At 39.7% G+C, this 17,434-nt stretch overlaps 1 protein-coding gene across 3 annotated transcripts in view; it reads right to left on the reverse strand.

Moving 5' to 3' along the window:
* CHLSN (cholesin) overlaps positions 1–17,434 on the reverse strand; it is a 217,730-nt gene that overhangs the window by 30,273 nt on the left and 170,023 nt on the right. The gene's annotated exons all lie outside the window — the stretch shown is intronic.

A 17,434-nucleotide genomic window follows, 5' to 3' on the forward strand; every position in this document is an offset into this window, starting at 1 on the left:
CAAAAGGGTGAAAAATCATCAGCAAAACTTCCTGAGAAGGGAAACAGGAATGAACTTGGAGAAGAATTTGGACTCTGAAGCTCTGGTTGAGTGACTTTGCTTTGATGTAGCTAGGATGCCAACCTATCAATTTATGGCTCGATATATTCCACTGGATGTTTATCATCCTCTCTGTATGGTGCATGAGGTATTTTACAGCAACGAGGTATGGTTCAGCTGGCACCAAATGGAGGTGTCTCACCCAGCTGAGTCCTTAATCAGCAACACTGTTGAAAAGCTAGTGTTTCTTCTTGAGCAGATGTTTTTCATATAGCTTTGGTTTGTGTGTTGCTGAAATACTGCCACCTTTGTAATGAACTACCAGACTTTTACTGCCAACATAATGCAAAATACTCATCTCCAGTTCCATCTTCTAACCCTTTGTACAATTGAATTCTTCTGGGATGAGACAGAACTGGTATTTTTTTTTAATGTTGATACAATCCCAAGACTTTCTCAGTTATGGTGTTGGTGTGACTTTATTGTCTGAATGGGTCTATAAAGATTTTAAAATCTAAATGAAGTGCATAGAAACTATTAAAAAATACCTATCCAAGGATCTAGATACCCTAACACCACAGTAAATCCCTGCAGCATTACAGGATCACTTTACAGAAGTGATTCACTTTCACACTTACAGATACTCCTTTCTACCTCTTCATTATTATGGGAAACGTCCTCAACCCTCTCCAAAAATCCTGTCAAACAGCTGGCTTTTTACACTATGTCTGAAAGGTCACCACATTTAGGCTATTTTGGAGTGGAAGCTCACTCCAAACTCTCAGGGCATTCAGAGTGTGATCTGCTATCCAGCCCATCATTTCTTACCCAATGAGGGAGAGATTCAGGCTCAGTGTCTCCACTAACTGGAGTGGTGACAGCAGGGAATGCAAGGAGTGATGCCTCAGGTAAGTCATTTCTAAGCCATTTTCACCTTTTCTGTTCATAACTAATAAGGTGTACGCCACTTGGAGACCAGCAGTTTACGTTAGTGTTTGTGAAGACAGATATCTTAAAGCTGACACACACAAATACCCATAAAGAATAATTGAAATGTACTTGGTATCTGAGATTCTTTGCTCAGAATTTACCACTTTTGCTGTAATTGGCATGCAATACCATATACCTGGCAAAACCTACTGAACTGGTACATGAGTGTTCAGGACAACATCAGATTGTCTCCCTAATATGCTGTGATGTGCACAGTGCAGCTAAAAATAGATTTCTGCCCCAACAATTTTTGCTTGGGGAAACTGATTCGCCAATTACTGCAGATGCCTCCTACTCAAATTTCATTTTGTTCATCTTCTAAAAGAAACTTTTACCTTTTTGACATCACCATATTGTGTCAAGTAGGAGGCTAATTTTATTAAGCATCTATAGTTATTTTTAAAAAAACATGTCTTGTTATTTTAACTTTGGCCAGGAGGTCATGATGGCTCCCTGGAGCTAACTGATTAATAATCTCTGTCAACAGCATTTTACATTTTAATTGTGGCTTTGTTCTACTAGCCTGGACACTTCCTTGCAGCTAGGAAGCCGCTCTCCACTATATTTGCAATGTTTGGGTTTTGACTGAAAAGTATTTACCCTCTCCCTGGAGCCAGAGAGAATTGCTCATTCTTTAAAAGTTTGCCTCATATTTTGTGACAAAATATGAAATTATGCCCAAATGCCACTATGTTTCTCTCATGTCAAGAGAAAAACTAATTATAATGGAGGAAGGTGGGTAGGGATAAAAGATGTGTGCTAGAAAAATCAGGTCTACAATACCTGCCCTGCAAACCCTTCATGGCTAAAGGCAAGGTGAGCCTGCAATGTATTACCTCTGGAGATTATGATGTAACTGTTGTGCTTGGTGGATCCAGAATATGCATCCTAAATAAAACCCCAACAAGATCACATGGGAATAAAACTGGACTGAGCTATGTAATCTAGTATCAAGGGAGAATAAGCAATAGGTTATTTTGATTGGTTATTGCATAGGACACCAAGCCATATTGGTAACTGAATTAAGCATTTCCTAGCATTACGTGGACACTAATAATGCACTAATAATGCCTGTTATGTTGGAGAAGGGTATTTCACTCATTTTTATTACTGTGTTTTTAAGGTGACTTGGAAAAAGGAAAGTGTCTTATGCTTTCTTCATATTGTGTGATTAGAGACAGATGATCCTATGCCGTGCTCAGCTCAACTTCAATGGGAATTGGGACACCCAGAAATTTGAATTAGTCTTAATCTAGGTTAGCCTCATGCTGCATATTTCTTCTGTTTCTGTACTGATCTATGATATCTTGCAAGTTTAATAAAGGTGTTTTCAATTTTTTCCATGAGAAATTTCACTTGGAGCTGCAGGAGGGCCTCCTGCCTCTCAGATTAGTCTCCAACTACAAGTCTCTGCAGTCATCCTCATGCTTGCTTTCTCTCTCTCTTGTCCATTTAGACCTTCAGTAACTATCCACAGTAGAACAGTATCAAAAGAACAGCTCAGGGAGTCTCACATCAGACTCTCATAGGCCATTGGCTACAGCACTCAGTGAGGTGGAGGATCCCTGTTCAGATCCCCTCTCCATCACAAGTAATGAATAGTGAGACTTGAACCAGGGATCTCCAACACCCCAGATAAGTACTCTGACCACTTAGCTAAGAATTATGGGAAAGGGCCTCCTCTCCCTCTGCCCCTTCCCCATTTTATATACTCTGACTCCTATGAGCCTGATGTGGTATACAAGGTGTGACCATGCCTATTGAATTGGGCACTGAATGCAAGCTAGCTGAAAAAAATGCAGTTAGGCACCTAAGTGTTTTGTGACTCCATCTTTATTGGACACCGTGTAAAGCTGATGGACCAAGAAAGTCAACTAGCAAAGTATCTAATGACTATATTCAACGTGCTGTAATAAATTGTTAAGAAAATTCTTTTATGCCAAATTACATTTGGCTGGAAATGAGAATCATTAAGAAAAGATGCATTCAATTTTTGTGAGAGAGTTTGCAAATTAAGCAGTTTCTTGACACAAAAGTGAATCAGGCAGAGAAATGGAACTATTCTGTTCAAAGTATTTATACCTGTAATATATCTTCCCTATGTGAGGGAACACGGAGAGATGGTCAACTTCAATGTTAATACATTTTTACAACCGTTATATTTTATCTGAGGTTTATGCTGAACTTTAAAGATCCTACCTAAGTGTGGTGGGGGGAAAGAAAACTAGGACTTGAAAAAAATCCATTCACCAGCAGTGAATGGAAAGCCTTCTTGGTTAAGCATGGAGGCTTTGAAGTAAACTTCTTTATCATATGAAGACAATCCTGCAAACATGAATTGATATAATATTGTTTGACCTAATCTGCAGCCAGACCACTTGGCTGTTTTATAATTTTCACAGTTGATTCTGGACTCAGTAGATGTCATATCCAAGAGACTTAAGATTTTGTGTCAATGATACTATTAAATATAGTATTTTCTCCAAAGAGAATGTCTGAATCAAAAGATTGTGTAAATATTTTGACAGCTTTGCTTCTCACAGACATAAAGGTAGGAGAGCAGGGACACGTGGAGTGAGTTTCAAAGTAAATTGCTTTGCAGCATTCACTAAAATATGCTTTGAGATTTGTAGCTGTGACCCTCCATAAAATGAATCAAACTTTCAGAGACAAGAATAAATTGATTACAAACTGTAAAGAAGGATTAGAGTTTCTTATTCTATTTCTCCATTTTCATAAGATGAGTGACCATTTATAATTATGAAGATTATAGGAAAAATTCTTTTGCATTCTCCATACACTAAATAAGATGGGCAGATTTAGCAAGATGCAAACAGCCACTGATTCTGATAGCAACTTAAAAGGGGCAACAGCCTCTGCAGCTTTTTCCTTTCTAGGCAAATAGTTCAGTGAGCTAATTCAAACCTGCTCCATACAAAAGGTAGAGTAGTTTTATATAAAAGAAAAGGTTTGGTTCAGCTACCCATCTACAAGTTAGACTCCTTTTCTGAACTTCATATGAATGAGATGAACCCCTGAAGCCCACAAAATTTGTCTGGAAAAATCTCACCACAAATGAAGTTTTGATACTTCCTTCTTCTGACTGGGTTGGAAATATCACAAGGTATCAGAACTTCTGATTTCTGTCCCAGCTAGAACTCTCAAGCTCAGAACTCATCAGGAGTTAGCCCCATATTTCAGAGAATTTTCTTTTGCTCGCTTCTGCAAATGAGCAAAAGTTCAGTTCTATCCTTTGGAGGTGGGGAAGAATTCTTATTTTCTCCATAAAATAATTCAACCATCCCTAAAAACAAACCCCTTTGCATAACTAGAGTTTGGATTCAATTATCACATTACCTATTGTACCAGACATATTGTTCATTATTCTTTTACCTGCACTAACATTGCTTAAAGAGAACTCAGTTGCTCAGGACTGATCCCCAAAAATACAGCACTATGAGATGAGTCAGGCACTTGGCCAGAGGACAATTTCAGAATCAGTATGTCCTTTTCTCATTTCAGGACATGATGCTACTAAAAATAGGATTAACTCCCACATGTTTGTCTATATTAGGTTGGAAATTGATGAATGAGTTCAATCAGGTTTTTCTTCTGTCATTTTTAACTCTCAGCATCCAAAATTCTTCACATGTGCCAAACTAAAACACCATATAGGAGGAGACAAAAGAACCTGTTAAGGTAAAGATGGATGGGATTTTTGATTATATAATTTTGCCTACCTGGAAGTCCTCATCAGTGTCCAGAATGCTACAGGTGTAGTTGAGATCATTCATGGGATCCTTGATAAAAATAGATATCTGACAAGAGCACAGAACAGTTTGCAGTTCTTACTTTTGGGTGTATTTTTTTCCACTGAAGCAATAACTACTAGTATGGGGAAAAGAAATTAAAAAACCCAGTTTGTTGGATTTAGTCTTTGTCTGATAGCAACTTTCCTTCAGCTAAAGAGACTGAAGTAGCATCAGCATTTACAAAAATACCTGTTGAAATAATATAGATAGATAGATATAAAAGAAGTGTATGTTCAATTTCCTCTGTCAACAACAGGTCATACCAAATGATACTAAGCATAAAATAACTTTGCTTGCTGGATGAATGGTAAGAGAGATCATTTCACCAGGTACTTAACACTGAGAATTCCGGATTAAATTAGATCAGATGGAACAGAAAGCTCATTTGTTCAGCACCAGATAAGCAGGTCTGCAAAAGGTATAAATTTTGATAGAACTGGCTCCTTACAAGGCACATAGAGACTTGGTAGATTTACTTAATTACTAATGATTCTTTTCCTCATGGGTTCTGCAGGATGCAGCCCACAATGGTTTATTTTCAGTATGGTACAATATAAAATGAAACTAATTAACAAGAAAATTAAATAGCTCCCATGTACCACAGAAGTTCAGGATATTGATCTCAAAAATTAAACTGATGCAAACCTAACATGGTAAGAGGACCAACGTCACCAGATTTGTCTCAAGGCAGACCGCGCACAGGTGCCCAGCACTGGAAAATCCAGTACCAAAGGTGGCCTTTGGCAGCAGAGAGCAGCTGCCGCCTCTGTTGAGCTGGAGACAAGCAGTTCTCAAAGTGAGTGGTGCTGGATGGGAAGAGAATGTAGTTAGACCAACCAAAGGACAGTGAGGGTTTACCCTGGGCTCTGAGACCCTTTCTCTTCTCCAGGTTTGTGAAGTGAGGCCCCAGCTCAAGCAGGAATATCTAAATTTTTGTTTTATCATAGAATTGTGAGACTGTAAGGGACCTCAAGAACATCCAGTCCAGTCCCCTGCACTCATGGCAGGACTAAGTATGATATAGACAAAGGGTCAGTAACCAAAATAGCAAGAGGAGCCATTTTTTTCCAGTTTGGTGAAACGACCAATAATTCAAGAGTATGTGAATACAAGAAGGTCCTTAAATAATGTCAAACCACATTTTGTAACCCCTATTTTAAGAACAGCATGCACACAATGATTTGTAATGCAATACGTGTTCGCTCCAGGTTTTATTTTTTTTAACATATTCTATTTCTTCACCCTTTACATATGTGTTTGTACAACCGTCTTCCTGACTTTCACTCCCAAACTTCCTCTCTCTAGAGGATGCTAGGAGGAGTTATCCAATGTTTCAAGATCACACATTGTTTACTATTTAGATCCGAGTTGTTTATTTTGGAGCTTTTACAAATTCACTGTTTATCAAAAATAATCATGAGGGATTTAAAAAAACAAAACAAAACACTTTGCAATTATAGTGTCAGGAGCCACAAAGAAGTCCTTAAAGAGCTGCATGTGGCTCCAGAGCCTCAGGTTGCAGACCCCTGATCTAAACCACCCCCACCTCAACCTGGTTTTAAAAATTTCCAGTGAAGATTCCACAATCTCCAAGGGCAATTTATTCTAGTGCTTAACTACTCTGACAGGAAGTTTTCACTAATGACCAACCTAAAGCACTCCTCCTGCAATTTAAGCCCATTGTTTCTTGTCTTATCCTCACAGGTTAAGGTGACCAATTTTTCTTCCACCTCCTTGTAACAACTTCATGTATGTGAAAACTGTTATGTCCCCTCTCAATCTCCATTTCTCCACACTAAACAAACCCAGGTTTTTCCATCTTTCCTCAGAGGTCATGTTTTCTAGATTTTTAATCATTTTTGTTGCTCTTCTCTGGACTCTCTCCAATTTGTCCACATCTCTCCTGAAATGCAGCACCCAGAACTGGACACAATACTCCAGTTAAGGTTGTGTCAATGCAGAGTAGAGCAGAAGCATTACTTCTACTGCCCTGCTTTCTACAGTCTGCTAATACACCTCAGAATATATGCTGCTGTTTAGCTGGTATTCTGCTATGATCTCCAGATCCCGTTTGATAGTTTTTTGTAGTCCTAGTAATTTCTCAGTTTGTGCACGCATGTACAACTGACTGTTCCTTTCTAAGTGGAGTATTTTGCATTTGCCCTTATTGAATTTCATCCTATTTACTTCAGGCTATTTATCCAGTTTGTCTAGATCACTTTGAATTTTAATCCAATCCTCGAGTGCACTTGCAAACCCTCCCAGCTTGGTATCATTGCAAATTATGACATTATCTAAATAATTGATGAAGATACTGAACAGAACTGGTACCCAAACTGATACCTGCAGGACTGCACTCATTATGTCCCTTCAGCATGACAACCATGGATATTTACTCTCTAGGAATGGTTTTCCAAGGGTTATGTACCCACCTTACAGTAACTCCATCTAGTTTGCATTTCCCAAATTTGTTTATGAGTAAATCATGCAAGACAGTATCAAAAGCCTTACTAGTGTCAGGATATACCACATCTACCACTTCCTCACAGCCACAAGGCTTGTCCCCATAGTTGGAGCCTGAGCCCATTGACCTGGACACAGACATTAACTGTAGTGTGTTTTGGTTTTTTTGCTGTCTAGCTGTATCCTGAATGGCAGCTTGTGGATTAATGTATCTAGCCCTCTCTCTTGGTAAATCCACCCTGAGTCATAGCCTGAACTATTGATTGTCTGCCAGCGTATTTAAGAGAAGACAAAGAAACAACATATACACGAGCCATGAGTCCAAAAAAACAAGGTGTGTATATGTCGATGTGTCTGTAGCAAAAGATATTATAACACGAATGGAAAGAGCAGCTACTCCATCATGTAGTTACTAATCCTTCTGAAACAACAGTTGTATAACAGCTCCACAATATTCCTGCAGCAGGACATTTTGAGGTGCGGGAAACACATTGGCTTGAGTCCAAAAGGAGCTCATTGTGTCAGCTGCCACCAAGATACAGAAAACTCAATCCAGAAGTGCAGTGAATAGATCTATAGGAACAGAAAATAACCAAGTGGTCTGCAGTTTAACATCCTGATGAAATGGACAAAAGTTATGTATTATTTCTTCCTAGCTCTAGGAGTGTAAGATGACATTCATTTAGTCCTCAACTTTGAAAATCAGAATTAGAGAAGACTGTCATCCCCCCATCATCTCTGTATATTAGTATGTAAACCAATCTCCGATTACTTTGCTAGAATCACACTGAAATGAGAATTAATGACTATTCAAATACTAAGTTATGTGAGACAGTATCTTTTACTGGACCAGTTTCTTCTGTTGGTGAAAGGGACAACCTTTTGAGCTGACACAGAATTCTTATTCAGGTCTAACTGGTATAAACTCAAAAACTTGTCCCTTTCACCAGTAGAATTGGCCTAATAAAAATATTACCTCACCCACCTTGCCTCTCTTATAGCTGCGAATCTACATGTCTACAACAGCATTGTGAACAAGTGTGAACCACACAGAGTATACAAAATTACAATACTCAAATTTGGTAGGCCCACAGGCAACTTTGTACATAGTATTTTCCTCTCCTACAGGGAATTCTCTATCTTGTCTATTGAGAAGTGTGTAATGAGAATTTGCAATCCTATGTTAGAATCAGCAACAATCTAAAGATGTCACAAATTTACCAACCTCTCACATCTTACATAAGTCAATAACTGCATTCGGAGGACATGTCAAAAGTCAGCACTCATTTTGAAAAGAAATCTGTATGTATAAAAGATGTTTAAGAATTTGAACCTTAGATGAAGCTGTGTAGTTTATGGAATGGCTGAGGATTTATGGAAGCTTTCTGAAACATATGGTTTATACACCAGCTACATCACGTGCTTAAAATTTTATTACGTATTTATATCTAAAATTACCATACAATCCTAATGAATGGTGTAAGTCCTACTTATTTTGACAGCTATGAATACACTCAATTTCAAATTCTGCATACATTATTTTCTTGCTAATATTCTAAGGAAGAAAACCTATCCCAATGTTTGAATAACATCTGCATGAGAGTCTGAACACAGCTTTGTTTTGAACTTAATTTTTTCATAACATTCATATTATAGATTCCTAGATTTTAACACCAGAGGACTCCATCGTGAAAGTCTCACCTCCAGTATAATATAGTCATAGGTGGCCCATTCCTGCATTAAGACCATAACTTCTAGTTGAAGTAGCATAAAAATACTTTTTAGAAAGCCATCAAAGCTCCATTTAAAGTTAAGACTGATTTAAATTGTAATATTACACAGAATACTAACATACAGTAAAAATAAATTTGCGACATTTTCCACAATCAGAGCATTAATTTGTCTATTTCAAAGACTAACACGATACATGAATTATATTACCAATTAAAAAAAATAATCTAAATATGCTCTAATTTGGTTTAACCACAACCATGAAAACAAAATCAACAAAAAAATTGAGTTACAGGTTCTTCTTCCAAGGTGCTTCAGAACAGAGTGATCGCCTTCTGTTCTTTTCTCTCTGGAGGGAGAGCCAGAAAAACAAAGTCACCCGGTACTTTCTCCCTCAAACATATCTGTTTGCAGAAAGAACCCTAATGATGTCTTCCCTAAACAAATTTCCTGTCTCCTGAGGGAGGGAGCAGAATGGATGTTAAATTTCCGTCAAACTCAAATTGCTCTGTGACTCTCAAGGGAAATATCTGTAGCTTCAGCGTTCCAAAGTATTTATTATCCTCCTATTAAAGTCCTAATACTAGATATTAAATTAGCTACTACTGGCCTCCTCTAAAAGCTCTCTAGGAGCCTAGTAACAAATTTCTACTTACATGTAAGTTGTCTTCTGAAAAGCAGAGTTACTTTGATCTGAAACAATTTGGGCACTATTAACAGGCTTAGCTAAGAGTTAGGATACCTTTGATTCTGCTAATGCCTTTGCACAGCAATGACTAGTTCTTGTGCTGGCTGCAGTATTATTTGAACTGACAAAGTGTCCACCAGAGCAGGAGTAGTGTTAATAGGGTTACAAAATGTCTCCATTCAAAGGAACAAATCATTTTCCTTTTGTGGTTTGGGATATGCCCTGTTTCTATGCTATTTCTTTTAAAAATGCTTTATAATTCTCTAGACTTGGGGCAGGCACAACATGACCTGTGGGCCTGATCCTGCCTGCCAAACCTTTTAATTTGGGCCATGCCCCTCCCCCCACAGCTGCAGAGGAAGAGGATCATCACTGCTGCCTCAGGCCCCAGAAAAGTCTCTCTGCTCCTATTGGCCAGAAACTGGCCAACAGGAGCTGAGAGATTTTGCTGGGGGCAGAAGCAATTCACAGAGAGCCAGATGGAACAGCCAGTGGGCTAGGACTGCTGTCATGCAGAATCACCAGCCTGAGAGTGTTGCTGGCCAGGAGCTGCTTACCTACCTCTAGCACCGGACACCAACTCACTCCCAGATCCTGCATTCGCTCCTATACCTCTTTACCAGACCAAAATCCTCTCCTGAGCCCTGCTGCCCCTGCCCCAGGTCACCACCCAAACTCTCTGAACCCCCTCTTCCCAAACCTTATGCACCCCAGGTCACAACTTCCTCTCAGACCCTGCACCTACTCCTACATCCCTTCCCTAGGTCAGAATCCTCTCCTGTACCCAGACCCCCTCCCATGCGCTGCACTCCAACCCACTGCTCCATGTTACAACCTCCTCCTTCATGCACACGCCCTCTCAGGCCCCACACTCCATCCTGCACCCCACTCCCTTACCCCCAGCCTCCTTTCTGCACCCTGCCTCCAACCCAGGCCCCACACCTTCTCCATAGAAAAGTGCAGCCCTTGACCACTTACCAGAATCTTGGAGTACCACCCCCATTAAAAATGATTGCCCAACTCTGCTCTAAATACACCCTAAAACATTCTATTGGCCAGATGCTATAAAAATGAGTGATTAGAAGACTAAGGTAAAATCTGTAAGAGGTATAGAGATGACCCTTCCCAGTAAAGTGCTTTGACACTCCATGTTATTTGGTGCAATGGGGAGCATTTGAAATGGGCGTAGAGACGGTAGAGGATGAACTTCCAAAGTACTTTTTAGGAAGAGGTGATAAAGGAGATCCCAGGGATGGTTCATAGCTACATCCAGTTAGGAAGGTTAGCAGTCTCCTTTTCAATTCTGATGAGTACACAGATTCAGTCCTGGCATCCCACTTGTTTTGGTTATATCTGCTTGACCAGTGTATGAGGCCACATGTGCAGATCCATACAATAGCACATTCATAAATCAGGCTCAATAGAAAGAACACTAGGACCAAGAAAACTAGACTCTAGGACAAAGTGAGTGGCCAAGACAAAGCCAGTTCTGCCAGACTGCCATGGCAAATCAGCTAGGTTATCATCAGTATCTTATTAGCAGCCCCATAAATTGCAACATTCTTTCCTTCCCATCAAGTAGCATCCAGAAGGCTGGGGATTATTCCCCAACTTTGAAAGCTTCAAGGAAATTACTTCTAAATTCTGCCTTAAAACTGAAGCCTCACTGATCACTACACAGGAAGAGCAGCCACAATGGCATTAACAGGATGGCTACTGAAACTAAGATTTGATCCCATGTTACCAAATGAACACTAGAACCTTCTGTACACTCATCCCTCACTATATGAGCGCGATTGGTTCCCAACTTTCTGCTCATAGGCAAAACTCGTAAGAGGGACATTAAATTACCATTAAAATACATGTAAAAGTGTCTTGATTGGTTCCTAATACTCCAAACTCAGCGAAGCAGTGGCAGCATGTGGTGCTGCTTTGGAAAGGTAAGTAAACCTTGGGTTGGTCGGGGGGGGGGTGGGGTGGGAGTTGGAGAGGGTTAAAGGCTGGGGGCAGTTTGGGGCCCTCAGTGGGAGGGAGGGTTAAAACCTGCAGGTGGCTTGTTCTTCCAGGATGCAGCAGAGGTAACTGGAGGTGAGGGGGATGCAGCGGGCAGGGGGGTTCAGAATGGGATGGGGTGGGTGTTGGGAGCAGGCTGGGGGAGGTTACGCGGGGAGTTGCTGCAGGGGGAGTGTTGGGATCAGGCTGGCCAGGACTGCAGGTCTCCCCATGCCCTGGCCAGGGACCCTGGGGCAGGCTCAACTGCAGCTGGTCTCCCCGTGCCCCAGCCAGGGACCCAGCCATCTGCTCATATGAGCGAGGGAAGTTCACACGCATACTGAACAGTGGTAACTATATGTAGCCCTCGTTTGAGTGAGCACTCATAAGTACTCATTAAACTAGGGATGAGTGTACTTTGCACCCTTTTCAACCCTTTTATATCATCTGTCTTATTTTCAAGTCTGTCTTCCTGTCCTTCAGTTTTATTCTTCCCTACAAACATCCTTCAGCTGTTTCCCTACCTACGCTATTTGTTCCTTTCAATGTTCTTAACTCTCCACCTCTCCTCTGATTCCAGTCTCTCCCCCACCCCCCTGCACACCCTCAACCCTTTTCCATGACCGCCCTTTAATGAGGAACTGATACTTGAAGATTACAGACACGCTAGGACCTCTACATTAAAGATGCCAAGTTGGAGGGAGCTGCCAAAGCCTCTATTTTGAATGTGAAGTGAAATGAGATAATCATGTGAATGAAAGGTATTTTTCTCACCTTTTCTGTATCACAGGCCAAGGTAAGGGAAGATGCAGAACAATCTTCCCCCCTCTGTAGGAAGGACATTGGAAAGAAGTGGCAAAAGTTTTGGTCTGCCCTCTGCTGGTTGTTTATGGTCTCACACTAGTGAACAGAAAGCAATTCAAAGCTTCTGGTCTGCGCTGGGGCTTGTAAACTCATCCAGGGTATTTGCCCATGACACAAATATCTTAGTTCCCCCAAAGTGCAGTTTTGGCATAATGCTTGCTAGCTGAGATTAACTTAGGACTTTTTCTTTGGAGCTGATTTACCTTGATTTTCGGCCATTGCAGAAAACCCCATGTACCTGTAAAATCGTCAGGAAGATTAATAATTTAGAAGGACTGGTAAGTTCAGAGAAAATGACTACCTGAAATTTTGGAAGCCAGAAATGGCTTAGTTAACTTTGGAAAAAAATGTTCATGCCACTCTACACTTCCTGATTTCATCCAGAATTAGAAGCAGAAATATCAAAACACCAAAAGAAAAAAAAAAAAAAAACCCTCTCATGAGCCTTCCACTGACTGCACCTAAAACCAAGAACAAGAAATCTCAAGAGAAAGTCTGCAAATCTTCTAAGAACAGACTAATTGCTTGATCAAACAAGACTAGGCATGTTCAGCTGACGAGCTCTGGGATACTTTCCCAAACTACATATATTGATGGCTTCCTCATCACTAGCTCATATTATAACTGATTACTAAATATTCCCTAATCTTCAAAGCTCTTACCAATTATGGCAGTAGTACAGAGCAATCTTATAAGATTCTATGATAATTAAAAACACAGTTAAAATTCAGATTTGACAAAGGCCAGAAAATGTTCTGATCAGATATATGTCATGCTCGATTTTCATTTTTAGACGTGGTAAATTAAGTATGTAAGCTGAGTCTTACCTTTCAGTTTCCAGGCTTTTGTCAAGGCAGTGGTGTGTTACATCAGATATTATTTAAATACTTTAAATACAGAGCATTTTTTCACTGTAATATAACCAAGCATTCAGAATCACTGTCATTAAGTTGTTCCTCTTGCTAGCGTGACTCAAATTTCTTCAATTACAATGAAGCATTGTCATCTGAAATCACTTTAAAGTGTTCTCTGGTCAACTAAGGAGCCTTTTAATGAATATCTTTATAGTTACAAGGGATTTTCTTTTAAAGTCACCTGAAAATATAATCTGCTTTAAAGAATATTAAGGTTTACTTCCTGATGGATTTGTCCCTGCTGGCTGACGTAATCAGGGGAATGACTAATAGATTGTGTTTCCTGAGAATCCATTCCAGACAGAAACAATTCTGACCAACCTGTTGTTCTCCTCACGCTCCCATTTCATTTTGTGCCCCTTATCTATTTGTGAATGTAGCCACCTACCCTGTTTAGGCCTGCATTCACAACAGTGCTGATATAGCCATAATCCAGGGTTTCCTGCCTCTATCAGAGCAGATCCTCCAGTGATGTAAATTGTGATTTACACCACTTGAGAGGATCTAGACCATAATATTTAATATAGTGGCATCTCATCGTAGCACAGGATATTATGTTTTAAGGCCCAGCCTTCTCGAATTCCTCTGCCCCTCATTAGTAACAAACTATAGTTCAGTTTTTAGTACACTGTCCGAGCAGCAGAGAGCTTTCTAAGACAGGCAGCTAAAAATGTTAATGCAGGAGTGGGGCAGGAGGGGGAAATGCAAAAGCAGAATTATTTCTACCATGGACAGTCACATCACATCTTGCATTGCCGTGCCATGCCGAGTATTATTTTCAATGTAAATATGATTTTTTTTTTTTTTTTTATTACTGGTGTTAGAATATCAGGAGATAAAGAACACAATCAACAGTTTCTAACTCTCTCACTCAGTACATGTATAGGAATACCATCCCTGATGTCACCAAAGCCAATCTGGTGTCTGACCTTTGTAATTTTTTTCTCACCCACAATTATTTCTGATTTGGGAACAACTTATACCTCCAGATTAGTGGAACTGCTATGGGCACCCGCCTGGCCCCACAATATGCTAATATATTTATGGCTGACCTGGAACAATGATTCCTCAGCTCTCGTCCCCTATTACCCCTCCTCTAGTTACGATACATTGATGACATCTTTATGATTTGGACCCATGGTATAGAGACTTCAGAAGAATTCCACAGAGACTTTAACAATCTGCACCCCACCATCAACTCATGCCTCAACTACTCCATGCAAGAGATACATTTCCTGGACACTACCGTTGACATCAAGGGTGGCCTGATCAGTACCACACTCTACCAGAAACCCACTGATCGCTACACTTAACTAAACGCTTCTAGCTTCCATCCTGCACACACAACATCTCATGTAGGAGGAGAAGGCATGTCAGAGGAAATATGCTATGCACTGTCAAAGAAAAAAACTCAAGCTTGTAAGCTGGGTGCTACTTCCATTTTATTTTCAAATCGCCCCATACAAGGTTGCTCCTTCACCAGGGTTCATCTGTCCATCCATCCATCCTTCCTTCGAAATGGGTTGACTCATTTCTGATTAGAATATATTATTTCTTCTGTCCCACGCAGAACAGCTAAACAACAGAACTAATAACTCTTGGAATATGTAAGCCATCGCCACTCACCTAAAAATAATAAATGTTCCCCTGCATCACTCACATATAGATCTGTACATGAATTTTTCACTGAAGGTATTCTACTAATTTACCTCTGAATTCCTTAACTTCCCTAAAGAACCTTCTCTATAAATGATTTGGTGTCTATTTCTTTTAAAAAATAGTTGTTCTGTAATGTCATGAATATTCTATAGCTAATAAACAAAACAGCTGTCTCAGCTCTCAGAGTGGATGTGAACTTCCACTTATCCCATAGGAGATGCCTCCTCTACTCAGACAGTTAGGCTTCATTATGTGGCTGATCAATGTTGCACAGATCGACCCACTGGGGATCAATTCATCACATATGCTCAGATACGATAAAATCAACCTCCAAGTGCTCTCCTGTTGGCTCCAATATTCCACTAGCACAAAAAGAGTAGCCAGAGTCAACGGGAGAGCAGCCCCCACTGATCTTACCACACAGAACACACTGCAATAAGTATGTTGACTTCAGCTACACTACCTGAACAAATGAAGTTGTGTGGAATAGATTATTAGGATGTGGGTAGCATAGACAAGGCCTTAAGCTTTCATCCCAGTTAGCAACTATTTTACCTCTGGTAAGTCACATTACCTAGGATGGTCAAAACAAATCCCACAATAGTCTTCTTTGTTTATTTCAAATTGCATATAACTCTTGTACCTGTGCTACTGACTTGTCTTCCAATATAGTAGTTTCTTCAGAAGGTGAGTATAGGTATTACAAAAATACAAGAATTGAAATATGAGTCCTAGTGATGTGAGAGGGGGGTTTGCCATTGATTTAAATGGGGACAGGATTTCTTTCTAGATTTTCTTGAGAATTAAAAACCCTGGCCATGTTCCTTTGCAACAAATTTAAATTCAGGTAGTTGTTGCTTATTTGTTGGGGTTTAGGAAGTTTCCCAACTGAATAAAGATTAGGTGGTTATTTCTGTAATTTTTATTAGAGCCAAACAGCTAACTGGAATGGAACCCACATTAACATGTTTGCTCTGCAGTTCAGCATCTTAGGACATCTCTCCATCAAGCTTACGAGACACAAGTCAGTGTTTTATGCAATAATCCCCTTGATATCCTATTGCTGTGTGTATCTCCAGGACTCCATCTATTTATTACCTGACCAAATTATGTATCAGCTGTCCTTAAACAGCTTCAAAGGTAATTTTGCATTAGGTCAAATGAAACTCTTGTAACCACATTTATTTAACTTCAAAGAAAAAAATATGCTCAGGTGTCATAATGTAGCATCTAAATAGGCAAACAGCCACAAAGATTACTAGAATAACAATCAAAGAAACCTACAGCTTGTTCCTTTGCTATACAATCCTGAAAATCATTATCTTCACATCCACCCCTACTACATACACATTCCAGAGTACAGCTGAAACAGATGGTAGCTATCTGCCAATCCAACTGCAGTTGAAAACAATGCTGGAGTATCCCAGCTGTTTTCCAGATTGAAGATATTATTGTCATTTTGCTATCGCTCCATGATGAAGTTTATATAACAAAAATGCATATATCCCCCAGTCTGGAACGCAATTAATTTCCTCCTGCCCCACGGAGACTTGTAAGCTGTAAGTAATCATTTAGACTGTCTGAGAATTTCACTCTTTAGCACTACCAGAAATAGAAAACTGGGGCTATTCCAACTGGTAACCTATTCTTTGTAACGTGCAAATCTTCTGGAGTTTTTAGAGATGCCGTATAGCTTGCAGTTTGTAAAAAACAAACACTATTTTCCCGTTTCTCCATAATGTCAAATTGGCTGCAGCATGCTATGAAAGTTTCATTATATTTGTTTTTACTGTAAGCCTGGGCTTTCCTTTATGCTGGAGTTTCATACACAAATATGCTAACTATAGTAAATAACTATCTGCAGTCACAAACCAATCACCTAACTTGGCATGTAATTATAAACTCTTGGTATGCAAATAAGCCTTTATATTTTCCAAGTTTAAAACAAAGTTCAGCGCATCAAATTTATAATGTCCAAATATCATAGATTGCTTTGGGTGAAATTAAGTAATATTGCATGATCTCAAACGATTTAATGTAATTCCATTACACAGAGAGTAAAAGCAACTGTCTCTCTTTTAAAACAGACCAAATAAGTAGAACAAGTTCTCAATGAAATCTTTTTGTTAGCAAGATCTCAACAATCCTTGGAAGTGCAGCGGTTCTAGGCATATTTACACATAGACTGTAAGATCTTCAGGATGGTGACTGCCATTTCTTTAGGGCTGCCAACTTTCTAATCACACAAAACCATACACCCTTGCCCTCCTGCAACCACTGAG

This window comes from Carettochelys insculpta, chromosome 16, assembly GCF_033958435.1.
Source record: "Carettochelys insculpta isolate YL-2023 chromosome 16, ASM3395843v1, whole genome shotgun sequence".
In the NCBI taxonomy this organism is placed as follows: domain Eukaryota; kingdom Metazoa; phylum Chordata; order Testudines; family Carettochelyidae; genus Carettochelys; species Carettochelys insculpta.